Source organism: Jaculus jaculus, chromosome 12 (genome assembly GCF_020740685.1).
Source record: "Jaculus jaculus isolate mJacJac1 chromosome 12, mJacJac1.mat.Y.cur, whole genome shotgun sequence".
Classification (NCBI taxonomy): domain Eukaryota; kingdom Metazoa; phylum Chordata; class Mammalia; order Rodentia; family Dipodidae; genus Jaculus; species Jaculus jaculus.
The window spans coordinates 28986891-29002148 of record NC_059113.1 but is presented as its reverse complement, the minus strand read 5'-3'; the positions used below and the strand labels follow the sequence as shown (position 1 = coordinate 29002148).

Below are 15258 nucleotides of genomic sequence, written 5' to 3'. Positions count from 1 at the left end.
CACTCTACTTTTTATCCCCACTTCTTCCATGGTCACATTATTACTACTGCTAACATTTGCTGAGTGGTTACAACATAACACGCACTGAGTTAATAATAGCATTTTCCACATAATGTCCTCACATAATTCTCATAACAACTCCACGGTGGAGTCACTGCTGCCATTCACAAGTGAGGACATGAGACTTTGGAGATTAAGTAAACAAACTACCCAGGGCCTCCCAACCTGTAAGTGGCACAGTGGGATCTGTCTCTACAGGGACATAAAGAGCTCATGCTATTTAGCCACTATGCCTTCCTACCTCCCAAACTGCCCCGAGAATACTTAACACCTCCCCCATGTCAGGCCTGCACTACAGAACTTCCTGTGATTAGGGAAAACCCAAAGGGCAGATCTGGCTTCATATATCAGAGTTTGGTCTTCTCAGAATCCAAAGTACAGATGTGCTTTTTCATTTTTGTATGCTGGCTCAACTCACTGTCCACACAGATTTCTAGCTATATCCGCAAAGCAGGTCTGCATCACCATGTTCCTGCACCTGTCATTCCTCCCTTCCGTTCCTGTCCCCTGCTACCCTTGACCAGCATTCCCACTGGAAAGATGCAGAAAGAGCCCTCTGTCCCACTGGCCAAGGTTACTCAGTTCTGTGGGCCCAATGTGACTGCCACACATCAAATATGACCCTACAAAGTCAAAGTTTTGATCATTCTTTTTTGGATCACAATCAACTGAGAATTCCCAAGGTTATTCTGGGTTCATGTCCCCAAAACATTAAACATATGTAGCAACAAACTAGTTTCTTCACTTAATTCAAGAGTTGGCCACCCACAGCCAGTGGGCTACGTTTGGCTATGGTCTTACAAGGCTCTGGAGCTTGGTATGCTTTTTACATCCTTAGAGAGATATGGAAACAAGGAAATATCAAGCTTGCCAGAGCCTAATATATCCACTATCCAACCCTTTACAGAAACCACTTGTGCCTGACCTGTGGCCCAGTTGATCCTTCTCCCTCAGAGGTGGTGAACTATCTCCTCATCCCGCCCCACACCGAGCACGTGCTTACTGGTGAACATGAACGTGAACGCGAACGTTATGCTCCCTCCAGAGCAGAGAACTGGCCAAACTAGTTCTCTGGCCAACACCAACCCTAACATAAATTCTTGGAAGTAAACAGCAAGCAAACTATGGTTATCAAATAATCCCCTAAACATCTTGGGGGAGCAGTAGAAAAAAAAATTCATTAAAGCCAGAAGTACCTGGCACCTTATGCCCACTTAACCACAGACTGATGAGTGAACAAGAAAAGTACCCACATCAGAACTCAATCAAACCACAGATGTGATGGTACATGTCTTTAATCCCAGCACTTGGGAGGCAGAGGTAGAAGGATTGCTGTGAGTTCGAAGCCAGCCTGGGACTACAGAGTGAGTTTCAGGTCAGCGTGGGCTATGCGCTAGCTTAAGACCCTTTCTTGAAAAACAAAAAGAAAAAGAAAAAAGACAAAGAACCTACATAAACATGACTTAAAAAAAATTTTTTTTATTTATTTGTAAGCAGACAGCAATAAAAGAGACACAGAGAGAACAGGTGTGCCAGGTCCTCCAGCCACTGCAAATGGACTCCAGATGCATGTGCCACTTTGTGCATCTGGCTTTACATGGGTACTGGAGAATCAAACTCAGGTTGTTAAGACTTTGCAGGCAAACACCTTAACTATGGAGCCATATCTCCAGCCCATAATATGACTTCTTACAGGTGAGGTAAGGAGGCTATTAACTCATCTTTATACATGTTCCACACCTGCCAAACTAACTGAGAATCATGTGGATCAAAGTCCCCCCCACACCCCAACAGCTCAGCTGTTCTAGAGAAAAACACACTAACCAATTCATTTTGAGCCTGTCAGAAAGGAAGATGACTTTTCACAGGAGGTTGACAGAGCCCATCTTGGAGTCAACTAAGTTCTTCAACACCCTGACTGGTAAATCCAGGGTTTTAGGTCTCCAAATAGCCTAATTCAGTAGATATTTACTGGGCAGACACTACATGCTGGACATCAGGTTAGGGTCAGATACGAAGCTGTGAATGAAATAATGCCTACAAACAAGAGTGACATAAGCAAGTAAGTGTAAAAATCATCATTCCAAGCTCGCATGGTGGTTAACCAGGAGAAGATGGGAATCCTGGAGCAGGTAACAGAAAACTGAATTCAAAGATAAATGTTGACCAGGGTAGAAACAAAAGGGAACTCTAATGTACTATTGGTAGGAATGCAAATTAGCATAGCCATTATGGGAAATACAGTAATTCATCAAAGCAGTAAAAATAGAACCACTGATATGATTCAGGAATTCCACTACTGATCAGAAAGAGATGAAATCAACTGCAGCCCAAAGGCACATGTACTCCCCTATCTGCTCCAGTCAATTCACAATTGCTAAAATATGAACTGCGGATGCTGATTAGCAGTAGAGCAGTCAAGCGCTTGTTCTAGCACACACAAGGCCCTATTTCCACCTCTGCACTGCAAAAAAGCATTAACTAATAAGTAAATAAAAAAGGGAAGGAGGGCTGGAGAGATGGCTTAGTGGTTAAGCTCTTGCCTGTGAAGCCTAAGGACACCAGTTCAAGGCTTGATTCTCCAGGACCCATGCTAGCCAGATGCATAAGGGGGCACACACTTCTGGAATTTGTTTGCAGTGGCTGGAGGCCCTGGCGTGCCCATTCTCTCCCCCCCTCAAATAAATACATAAATAAAATTTTAAAACACAATAGAAAGAGAAAAGTTTCATCACAAAATTTATGACATCGGTCTTTTTGGTTCAACTCCATGAACTAAAAACAATCCTAGCAGTGCAAATAAATCACAAAAACATGAAAGGAACCAATAACAGGCTCTACAAGCTCACAAGAAAATGTGTGCATCTTTATGTTCCAACAGCACTGATGCTGCAGAGTCCAACAGAGCAGAGGCCCGCAGGGCACCTGGCACATGCCGTAAGTGTAAAGTACACCTGATCATTATGACATGAAAACTGCACAAATGACCCCATCAGTGATGCTTACAATGGTTACATACTGAGCTAATATTCTGGATAAACTGGGTTCTCCAGACGCATGTGCCCCTGTGCAGCTGGTTTACATGGGTCCTGGGGAATCGAACCTAAGTCCTTTGCCTTTGCAGGCAAAGGCCTTAACCACTAAGCCATCTCTCCAGCCCCAGAAGCATCAGTCTTAAGGCTGAATGAGCAGTGGCTTGGTAGGCCTCCTCACATTAGTACTCTTTAAGGTCCTGGTTTTCAGAGAGATTTTGTAAGTTTTTACACCTGGGTGTGTAACAGATCTTCCTTTAGTATCCCAACTCCACATTGTTAGGATCAGCCATAAGCTATTCCATTTTGTAACTGACAACTTTTATCCATTCTAGACAATGGTGTTATTCTAGTTTTTATGATCATGAATAAGTAATGCGGCTCTCCTGGATTTAGGTATCCTTGCCAGGTTTTTGTTGTTGTTGTTGTTTTAATTTAAAAGAGAGCTGGGCCCAGACAATAGTCTTGAAGATGAGAAGGGCTGGTTAAATGCAATGTGGGATTGCCCTGTGTGGTGACTCATACCTTTAGTTCCAGCACTAAGGTAGGGAGACTGTAGTGAGTTTGAGGCCAGCCTAGGCTAGAGTGAGGCCCTACCTCAAAAAAAAAAAAAAAAAAAAAAAAAGCCGGGCGTATTGACACATGCCTTTTATCCCAGTAAGTACTGGGGGGGGGGGGGGCAGAGGTAGGAGGATCACCATGACTCCAAGGCCACCCTGAGACCACATAGTTAATTCCAGGTCAGCCTGGACCAGAATGAGACCCTACCTGTGTGGGGGGAGGGAGGCTGGCCAGGCATGGTGGCGCAACACCTTTAATCCCAGAACTTGGGAGACTGAGGTAAGAGAATTGCTATGAGTTTGAGGCCAGTCTGAGACTAACTCCACGTTAGCCTGGGCTAGAGCAAGACCCAACCTCAAAAAAGGGGATGAAGTTGGATGGCTTGGCAGTTAAGGCCCTTGCCTGTGAAGCTAAGACCCAAGTTTGATTCCCCAATACCCACGTAAGGCAGATGCATAAGATGGCACATGTGTTTGGAGTTCATTTGCAATGGCTAGAGGCTCTGGTGTACCCATTCTCTCTCTCTCTCAAATAAATAAATAATTAAATATTTTTAACAAGGAGTGGAAGAATGGCTCGGCAGTTAAAGGCATTTGCTTGCAAAGTCTGACAGCCCAGGTTCAAGTCCCCAGTACCAATACAAAGCCAGATGCACTAAGTGGCACACACATCTGGAGTTCATCTGCAGTGACAAGAGGATCTGGTATGACCATATTCCCTTTCTCTCTGATTTGTTCTCTCTCTCTCAAGTAAATAACTATATTTTAAAAAATACATAGGGTGAGCTGGACATGATGGTGCACACCTGTAATAGCCCAGCACTTGGGAGGCAGACGCAAGAGGATCACAAGTTCAAGGCCAGCCCAAGTTCCATAGTTAGATACTGCCTCAAAGAAAACAAAACAAAGAGGGGGAGGTGCTGGAGAGATGTTTAGTGTTTAAGGTGCTTGCCTAGGAAGCCTAAGGACCCAGGCTCAATTCCCCACATAAAGCCAGATGCACAAGGTGGCACATGCATCTGGAGTTCGCTTGCAGTGGCTAGAAGTCCTAGTGCACCCCCCTTCCTCCCTCCTCCTCTCTCTGTGGGCAAATAAATAAATGGAGGTGAAGGGCACATAAGTGGGAGAATGCATTTGAGGTTCTGGGTTTCATTCCTCACATCCCAAAAAAGAAAGCTCCTACAATAATAATAATAATGTTCTAAGTTGTGATAAAGCATTTTCCCACTGTCACAGACCTTGGGCTTATATAGTTTAACAGGTGCAAGGCAAACAGCTAATGATTATTATACAATGTAGTGCCCTACCCAAGGTGACAAGCCCGTGACTGTGTGGCATGTACATGTGTTTTAAGGGAAAAAGAGACCCAAATGTGGTTGTGTGTGCCTGAAATTCCAATACTCAGAAGAGGAAAGCAAAAGCCTAGGCTGCACAGCAGACTATCTCCAAAAGGGGGAGGGGTAGTCTGGAGACATTGCTCAGTGGTTAAAGGCACTTGCTTACAAAACCTGACAGTCTGGGTTCAATTCCTCAGTACCCACAAAATGCCAGATGCACAAAGTGGCATATGCGTCTGAAGTTTGTCAGTAGGCCCTGGCATACCCATATTGTCTCATTCTTTCTCTCTCTCCTGTAAATAAATGCATAAACTTTTAAAGAGACAGAGCAAGAGAAAATTCCCTTAAAGTACAACTCCAAGCACTTAGAATACTCCTAACTTCCCAATTCCATTCTCTCAAAAAGCATCAATCACATTTTAGGGGCACTATTCTGTTAAGTGAGACATGGAATGGAGAGAATTCCATCAAGGTGTCTCGGCGAGCAGAATGATGGAGAAGAAAGAAACGACCTTTTCCCTCCATGTACCTCTGAAGGCAAGATGGTCACCAGCTTCTACCAGGGCCACTCATGAGCCAAGAGTCTCGCCCGTGGTGCATTTACTCAAACAGCTGTGGCCTGCTCAGAAACACCAGATGACTGTGGGCCAGCAGCGTTCACAGCAGCACTGTAGATAGATGCACAGGCTTTGCTAAGTTGGACTAAGTGACCATCTTCAAAAGGATGCTTCAAGACTATGCACCCAGTGAAAAAAACTACATAAAACACAATTTTGCCCTGTGTGGTGGCGCCCACCTTTAATCCCAGCACTCAGGAGGCAGAGGAAGGAGGATTGCCAGAGTTTGAGGACACCCTGAGACTACAGAGTGAATTCCAGGTTAGCCTGGGCCACAGTGAGATCCTATCTCGAAAAACAAAAACAAACAAACAAACAAAAAAAACCCAACACAATTTTATAAACTTTCAAAAAACAAAAAAGGCCAATAATATGAGGTCCTAGTTTAGTGGAAGGAGCTAAACTGCAATACGTCCTGTGTTTCAACAGGCCCAGTCAGCTCTAGAAAGCAAGGTGTTCTTAGAAAAGTTAACTTTTGGTGACATACGCACTGATGAGAAGAGACTTGTTCCTTAGCAGAAAGTAGTTGGGCTACAATCCTGAGAGACTAACTTGACATCATGAACACACAAAACACAGACTGCACCACAGAAGTAATGTTTTACTGTGTCAGCAAGGTGTGTTACATTACTGGCATTTCCATAAGCTTCACCTGCATGATAGGGACACTGTTGTGGTAACCAATTTGCAAATGTCCAACAGGAACATAAATGTACAATTACATTGCGACCTAGTCTGTCCCTATGAGCAAACACAAAGAACCCTCCATATTAGGGTTTGCTTGCTCATAGCACTGTGTGGAGAAAAAAAACACCCCCACATATACACATCACTGTGGTGGTTTGATTCAGGTGTCCCCCATAAACTTAGGTGTTCTGAATGCTAGGTTCCCAGCTGATGGAGATTTGAGAATTAATGCCTCCTGGAGGGAGTGTATTGTTGGGGGCCGGCTTATGGGTATTAAAGCCAGTTTCCCCATGCCAGTGTTTGGCACACCCTCCTGTTGCTGTGGTCCATCTTATGTTGGCCACCCTCTGCTCATGCCATCGTTTTCCCCTGCCATCGTGAAGCTTCCCCTCGAGCCTGTAAGCCAAAATAAATCTCTTTTTCCCAGAAGCTATTCTTATTGGGTGATTTCTACCAGCAAGGCGAACCGGACTGCAACAATCACCAATAAGAAAACTGAGGTACAAGCATAACTAGGCTCACACGTGTCAGACTGTATTAGACTCCCTGTTGCTGTGACCAGATTAAGAGTAACATGACTTACTTTGACTCAGTTTCTGAGGGGTCAGTCCACAGTTGCTTGGCTGCAGGCACTTGGATCAAACATGGCAGCAGTGTGTGGTGGACTAAGCCGTTCACCTCATGGCACACAGGAAGCAGACATGGAATACAGTCATGGACCAGGGCAAGTCAAAACCCCCAAGGACATGACCCCAGTGGACCACGCTTCTCACCTTTTACCACCTTCCAATCATGCCATCATATAATGAATCTATCCAGGTTAATTCACTAACTCAGAGTCCTCAGGAGCTACCTGTCTCTGGAAATACCTTACCAGACATCCTCAGAGTCTTAATCTCCTAGGTGTTTTTCAATCCAATCAAGTTAACAAGATTAACCATCACATTGCTGCATAAGGTCATTTTGGTCAATACCAAACCACCTATAGGATAGTGGTCCCATGAAAGTTTACTGTTCGTTGGCAGGCAATATTGTTATCTTAGTTTGTTCAAGAATACTCTATGGTATTCCAATACCCAAACCTGCTAACAACAGGTAGGTAAGGTTTTGCTCTAGCCCAGGCTATCCTGAAATTTACTTTGTACTCCCATGGTGGCCTTGAACGTGAACTCTTAGTGATCCTCCTACCTCTGCCTCCTGAGTGCTGGGATTAAAGGCATGCACCCCCATGCCTGGCCTATTTCTTATTCTTATGCACACATCTGGAGTTAATTGTAGTGGCTAGAGGCCCTGGCATGCCAATTCTCTTTCTCTCACGTAAAAATAAATAAATACATGAAAAGATGTGTAAATTCCAGTATATATAACATTTAACAGTAAGTATACCATTCTGGGTTTGTTTGTTTTTTTTGTAAAAATATTCTATTTATATATTTATTTGAGGGAGCAAGAATGGCACGCCAGAGCCTTCTGCCACTATGGGGAATAACATTCCAGACACATATGCCATTTTGTGCATCTGGCATTACATGGTTACTGGGGACTAAAACCTGGGCCATTACATTTGTAAGCAAGTGCCTTTAACCGCTGAGCCAGCTATTCAGCCCAAGGACACCATTCCAAAAAGTGCATTGTTAGCACCTACCTCTTTGTGCATGTGGCTTATGTGAGTACTGGAGAATCAAACTCAGGTCATTAGGCACTGAAGGCAAGCACCACCAAGCCATCTCTCCAGCCCCAAGGGAACTAGTGGGAGTGCAAATTGGTACAGTAACAGAAGTCAGTGTGTGTAGGGTCTTCAAAATAAAATCACTAAAAATAAAATTACTGTATGACCCAGATATACTACTTCAGGGCTTAAACCCAAAGAAAATATATATAGCCTATTACAGAAATACTTACTATCCATGTTCATTGCTGCTCTATTCACAACAGTTACAAAATAAAATCAGCTTACATGTCCATCAATTGATGAATAATGAAGATATGGTACATTCACACAATGGAACTTTATTCAGCTATAAAAAGATGATGAAATAACAAAATTTGGAGGAAAATGAATGGAACTGGAAAAATTCCACTGAGTAAGGTAACTGAGGCTCAAAATAACAAACACTGTATGTTTCCCTCTCATATGCAGAGCCTAACTTCAAATCTCCAGAGCTGTGAGGACAACTTACAGTGTCTGCACAGACAGAAAGTTGACTAGGTGATCAATGCAGAAAAGGGATGAGGGATGTGGGGGAGCCCTTCAGGAGAAGAAAGATGAACACAGGGGACAGAAAAGCAGCAGGGGTAAGGGAGATACTGGGATTGAAAGGGTTGGGTGGGGAGAAGAGGGATTGAAGAAGGGATAACCGAAATTCAGAAGATATACAAAAAAACTTAAGAAAACCTTCTACTGTCTATGGCCACACTACCCTGAATGTGCCCAATCTCATCTGATATTGGAAGCTAAGCAGGATCAGTCCTGCTTAGTACTTGGATGGGAGAAAACCTACTATGTAATAAACTTATACCCAGGTTTAATTACCCAGGACCGACATTAAGACAGATGCACAAGGTGGCGCATTGTCTGGAGTTTGTTTGCAGTGGCTGAAGGCTCTGCTGTACCCATTCGCTCTCTCTCTAATAAAAAAATAAAAGTAAGCTGAGTGTGGTGGTACACACCTTTAATCCCAGCCCTTGGTAGACAGAGGTAAGAGGATCGTCTTGAGTTCAAGGCCACTCTGAGACTACATAGTGAATTCCAGGTCAGCCTGGGCTACAGTGAGACCCTGCCTTGGAAAAATAAATAAGTAAAATAAAATAAAAGTTATGTATATTTATACACACACACACACAAATAGAATGAACAGAGGTGTCCTACACATGGATAACGTTGCTTCCAGTTGCTGTGGGCTATCAAACACCATCCGAGGCCGGCCAGCGTGGGGTGCCTCCAACAAGCCTCTGAGACCCTCCAACAGAACAGCCTACTGTCATGGCTCCTGGCAGCCCACCAGAACTGAAAGGTGCTGAAGACACACTTGTTGGTTAGAGGACACAGAAAAACCAAGCTGGCTCATTTTCATAGCACCAGAAGATGCTATGCAGTCTGCTGGCAGAAAAAAACGTCATCAACAATACCACCCAGTGGTGAATGCTGCATTCTACAATACTGACCCAAAAGGCAAGACATGCCCTTTGGTCCAACGATGGCATAACTGTTAAAGGAGTAACCAAGAACTTCTGATTGGATTTGAGACCCTCTCCACAGGAGCAAAGACATGTCTGGTGCTGAAAGCCAGGTCAAGAAACTAGGCTGGGGAGAATGTAGGTCCTAGGAGGACCCTACCATTGCTGTATTACTAAAATGTGTCGTCAACTGCCTCAACATTTATTTATTTACTATTTTTTGTTTTTTGAGGTAGGGCCTCACTCTAGCCCAGGCTGATCTGGAATTCACTGTGTAGTCTCAGGATGGCCTTGAACTCATGGTGATCCTCCTACCTCTGCCTCGCAAATGCTGGGATTAAAAGTGTATGCCAGGTAGCCAGGAGTGGTGGTGCACGCCTTTAATCCCAGCACTCAGGAGGCAGAGGTAGGAGGATCACCATGAGTTTGAGGATACGCTGAGACTACATAGTGAATTCCAGGCCAGCCTGAACTAGAGTGTAACCCTACCTCGGAAAGAAAAAAAAAAAAAGTGTGCCAGGGCTGGAGAGATGGTTTAGCAGTTATGGTGTTTGCCTGCAAAGCCAACAGACCCAGGTTTGATTCCCCAGCACCAAAATTAGCCAGATGCACAAGGGGGCACATGCGTCTGAAGTTGGTTTGCAGTAGCTGGAGGCCCTGGTGTGCCCATTCTCTCTCTCTCTCTCAAATAAATAAATATTTTTTTTTTAAAGTGTGTGCCACCATGCCTGGTAACATTTATCTTTATATCACAGATCAGCTCTGCTCTCAGCCCCAGTCAGAAAAGCATTTCTGTTGTTGGTTATCTTTTGTTTAGTTTAAGGCAGGGTCCCACTCTAGCCCAGGTTGACCTAAAACTCACTCTGTAGTTCAGGCTGGTCTCACACTCATAGTAATCCTCCTACCTCAGTCGCCTATGTGGCAAGGTTAAAAGCTTGAGCCACACTTGGCACTTTTGCCTTCTTTTTTTTGTTGACTACTTCCATAATTATAGATAATGACCCAAGGTAATTCTCTCCCTCCCCCCACTTTCCCCGTCGAAACTCCACTCTCCATCATTCATCATACCCTGCCCCCTCTCAATCAGTCTCTCTTTTATTTTGATGTCATCATCTTTTCCTCCTACTATAATGGTCTTGTGTAGGTAGTGTCAGGCACTGCGAGGGATATCCAGGCCATTTGGTATCTAGAGGAGCACGTTGTAAAGAGTCCTACACTTCCTTTGGCTCTTACATTCTTTCTGTCACCTCTTCCACAATGGATCCTGAGCCTTGGAAACACCTGGCACTTTTTAAAAAATTGTGCTGATTTTTTTATTTGGCAGTGGAAAGTGGTCAATGCAGAGAATTATAACTGGTAAAATACTGAAAATAAGTAACTGATGAGTGCTTGGTCTTACACAGGCCATATAGACCAACCCCTCCTGGGCTTAGAGACCACCACTGAATATGGATGGAAAGAACTGGAAGATGGGGAAGAGCACTGTGCCACTCTGGCATCTGGACATTGCAAGGACATTGCACACATGAACTCAAACTAGCTGTGGTTACCTACACATGATGGGACCCAGCATTCAGTTATACATAGGGGAGGTGCTTAGGAGGCCACTCCCCTCCCTAATGAACTAAAGACAGTTAAGGATTCCCAGTGGAGGTGAGTCATTCTCTTCTGTCAGGGCCACTGGTAAGTCATGAGGAGTAGAATGAGACTGAGGGAGATAAGGGTGGGTAATGTGGAGTACATATGAACAAAATGTAATACAAGTATGAAAATGTCAAAAACAAATTAAAATTATAATTTAAATCATATTCCTGTTTTACTGTTTTGGACCTTGGTGGGAAAGTTCATGTTTACCCACCGAAACCCTTCATGAATGTAAGTTTTCAGTCATGACCTCCCTATACATTCCCTTCGGGAAGGCAACCTGAATGCAATAAGCATTGTGGTAAAGACTGAATATACAGAAGGGAGACGGAGATGTTCTTTCTCACTCAGCATCTTCATACTGTGGGTCTAGACAACTAAACCTCTCTGGACCTGAAAGCTCATAAAAAATGAAAATGTTTGGGGTTGGGGAAATGGCTCAGTGATTAAGAGCACTGCTGCTTAAGCCTGGAGACTTGGGAGGACCCAAGACCACTCAAGTTTGGGTCCCCCAGAACCCACATTAAAAAAAAAAAAAAATAGGGCGGGAGAGATGACTTAGTAGTTAAGGCTCATGCCTACGAAGCCTAAGAACCAAGGTATGACTCTTCAGATCCCACGTAAGTCAGATGCAACATGGTGGTACATGTGTCTGGAGTTCATTTGCAGTAGCCAGAGGCCCTGGCGCACCCATTCTCTCTCAATAAATAAAAATAAATCTAAAAAAAAATATTGCTGGAGAGATGGATTAGCTGTTAAGCACTTGCCTGTGAAGCTAAAGGATCCCAGTTCAAGACTTGATTCCCCAGTACCCACATAAGCCAGATGCACAAGGTGCACATGCCATCTGGACTGGAGGCCCTGATGCGTCCATTCTCTCTCTCTCTCTTAAAAATGCTTAAAAAAAAAAAAAACTTAGAAAAACTTTTTTTAAAAAGCTAGACCTAGCCGGGCGTGGTGGCGCATGCCTTTAATCCCAGCACTTGGGAGGCAGAGGTAGGAGGATCGCCCGAGAGTTCAAGGCCACCCTGAGACTACATAGTTAATTCCAGGCCAGCCTGGACCAAAGTGAGACCCTACCTCGAAAAACAAAAAACAAAAAACAAAACAACAAAGAAAAAAGCTAGACCTAATAATCACCCTAATCTGCTGACCAAGATAAGAGAAACACTGGGGCTAAGTGACCAAACACAGCAGCTCCAAGTAGAGGGAAACACCCCATCCTAAGGAAGTACGCAGCTTAGTAACTGAGAAGAGCATCTGAAGGTCTCTGGCCTCCGCATGCACCAATCTGTACACATATGTGAAAATACACACACACATACATGCACACACTTTAAAAAACAATGAACTGGGCTGGAGAGATGGCTTAGCAGTTGAGCTTAAAGGACCCTGGTTCAAGGCTCGATTCCCCAGGTCCTACAATAGCCAGATGCACAATGGGGTGCATGTGTCTGGAGTTCGTTTGCAGTGGCTGGAAGCCCTGGTGTGCCCATTCTCTCTCTCTCTCTCTCTCTCTCTCTCTCTCTCTCTCTCTCTCTGCCTCTTTGTATCTGTTGCTGTCAAATACATAAATAAACAAAAAAAAATTTTTTAAATACAAAAACAATGAACTGGGGCTGGAGAAATGGCTTATCGGTTAAGGCACTTGCATGCAAAACCTAAGGAGCTAGGTTCAATTCCCCAGGACCCACGTACACCAGATGCACAAGGTGGTGTATGCATCTGAGGTTTGTTTGCATTGGCTGGATGCCCTGGAGTGCCTATTCTCTCCCTCTCTCAAATAAATAAAAATATTTTTTAAATGAAGAACTGGACAAGAAGATCCAGTTCTCATCCAAATCAGAATTTTTTTTCTTTCAAGGTAGGGTGTCACTCTAGCTCAGGCTGACCTGGAATTCACTATTTATTTCAGGGTGGCCTGAATTCTCGGAGATCCTCCTACCTCTGCCTCCCAAGTGCTGGGATTAAGGGTGTGCGCCACCACACCTGGCTGATCAGAAATATTTTTGTTTGTTTTTTAACTTGTTCTCCAGAAGTCTGATATTAAATAACTTTCTATGGCCTTTCTCCAACTCATGTGTTTCTTAGTTCCTCCCAATAAAGGACATTATAGCTTTATACAATACTATGATTTCTATTTTTAATCTGAAGATACTTTTGAGAAATAAAGGTTCATCTTCTATCCACAATTTCTCCTTGGGCTGGGGATATAGCACAGTGATAAAACACACATTGTTTATGTACCAAGCCATCGATTCCATCTACAACAAAAATTATGATTTAAAACTATAAATAAGAGCTTTTTCAGTTCCAGAATACCCTCTTCCTAGGAATCTCTTCTATGCTTTCTTTTTCTCTCAATTTGAAATAAACCTTTTTCTTTCTCTTACTACACACACATACACACACACACACACACACACACACACCCCTACTTGAGCCAGGTGCGGTGGTACATACCTCTAATCCCAGCATTTGAGAGGCTGAGGTAGGAGGATCACCTTGAATTTGAGCCAAATTGAGTTTAAAGAGTGAGTTCCACGTCAGCTTGGCTTAGAGAGAGACCCACCCCGCTTTCTAAAAACTAAAGGTGTATAATAAAATCTTTCTAAGCTTCAACAAAAATTTCGACTTGAGAGACAAGAAGGGAAATGGATAGAGAGATGAGTGGAACAGGATTAGACATGGGTGAATTACCGCGCTGTGGCCAGATGATGGATATATGTTGGTTCGCTATTCTATTTTTGGACATCTGAAATTCCCCATCATACAGACGTGTGCAAGCAAACTTGCTTTCAATGCTAGAAAAGGCTACCTGGCAGGCACAATTACAGGATTTTATCCATACAACCTTTGGTTTCAGTATAATTGCTTTCACAACACCGTTTCCCTTGGGTTGAGATAGAATCTCCAAGACACTGCTAGTCGGAAGAGGCTCTTCAAGTTCTGCCAAGATTAAGGAAAACAAACCACGAACAAAATGCTTCAGATGCTTTCAAGGCTATCAATGACAAGGTCCCAGTATCTGATAATAGGATGAAACTTATTTCCATAAAGCTGTACTAAGTTCCCTACAGATTTAATAATAACTCCTACACTGCAGAAGTTTACAGCCCCGGGCTCACGTGTACAGTGAAGAAAGCAGCAAGACCCTCAGGGAGTGTTGTGTGGTGGGGTGTGGGGGGGATGTGGAACCAGAGCTGAAGGGCAGGGGACATTTTAGGGGCCGAAGAGGGCAAAGGGACCCTCGGCGTGGTGGGCCACGCCGGTCATCTCATCAGCCGGGAGGGCGAGGCGGGACTGTCACGCGTGGCAGGCGAGCCCGGGCTGCGGTGAGGCCCGGGGTGGGAGTGCGGGGGAGAAGCCCACCGGGAAGCGGAAGCGATGGGCGGCGGGGAAGCCGGGAGGATAGGTGCAGGCGAGCGGCTCCGCCGGGGCCTGCGGGGAGGGAAACCGCGCGAGGGAGCCCCGCGGAGCGGCCCATGTGGGCGGGCGTAGGAGGAGGAGGAGGAGGAGGAGGAGGAGGAGGAGGCGCGGCCAGGGCTCGGGCTCCGCGCGGCGGCCGCGCCCCACGCCGGGATCCGTAGGCCTCGCGCGGGGCCCGGACCGCAGCCCGCCCCGTCCGCGCTCGGCCCGGGCAGGGGCTCTCCGGGGGCCCGATCCCTCCTACTTACCCGCCCGTGAGGCTCCGGCTCCCGGTCCTCGGTGCCGGCCCCCTCCCGCCGCCGTAGACGTCGGCTCAGGCGTGCGTCAGAGCGTGCGCGCGCCCGCCTTTGTCTACGTCGCCCCCCCCCCCGCGCGCGCGCCCGCCCGCTCCGCCCTGGCCTTCGCGCTCGGCCGCCTCGGGAGTCGCGGCGTGGCGGGGCTGCGCGACGGTTGAGCCGCCACGTCCCCGTGTCGTGTCGTGTGGTGTGGAGCGCTTCGGTGCGGCGACGAGCGGGAGCCGCCACCGCGAGCGGCGGCCCCCGAGGCTCGCGGCAGAGCTGCGGGGCGTGTGCGTGGCCCCCGCGGGCGGGCGGGCGTGCGCTCGGGTTCTCTCCGTCTCCTCGGCGCCTAACCCTAGCGCTCCTCGCCTGAAGTGGGTCCTCCTTTCTAACTATTAATTTCGTTTGGGCTTTTCTTCTTTTAAAGTATTATTCAT

General features: G+C 45.6%; 1 protein-coding gene across 1 annotated transcript in view; it reads right to left on the bottom strand.

The window, feature by feature from the left end:
- Gpat4 (glycerol-3-phosphate acyltransferase 4) overlaps positions 1-14874 on the bottom strand; it is a 46827-nt gene extending 31953 nt beyond the window's left edge. The window contains exon 1 of the mRNA XM_004669007.2: positions 14792-14874. The gene's annotated coding sequence lies outside the window, so the exon portion shown is untranslated. The remainder of the gene's footprint in view (positions 1-14791) is intronic.
- Positions 14875-15258: the final 384 nt, after the last annotated feature.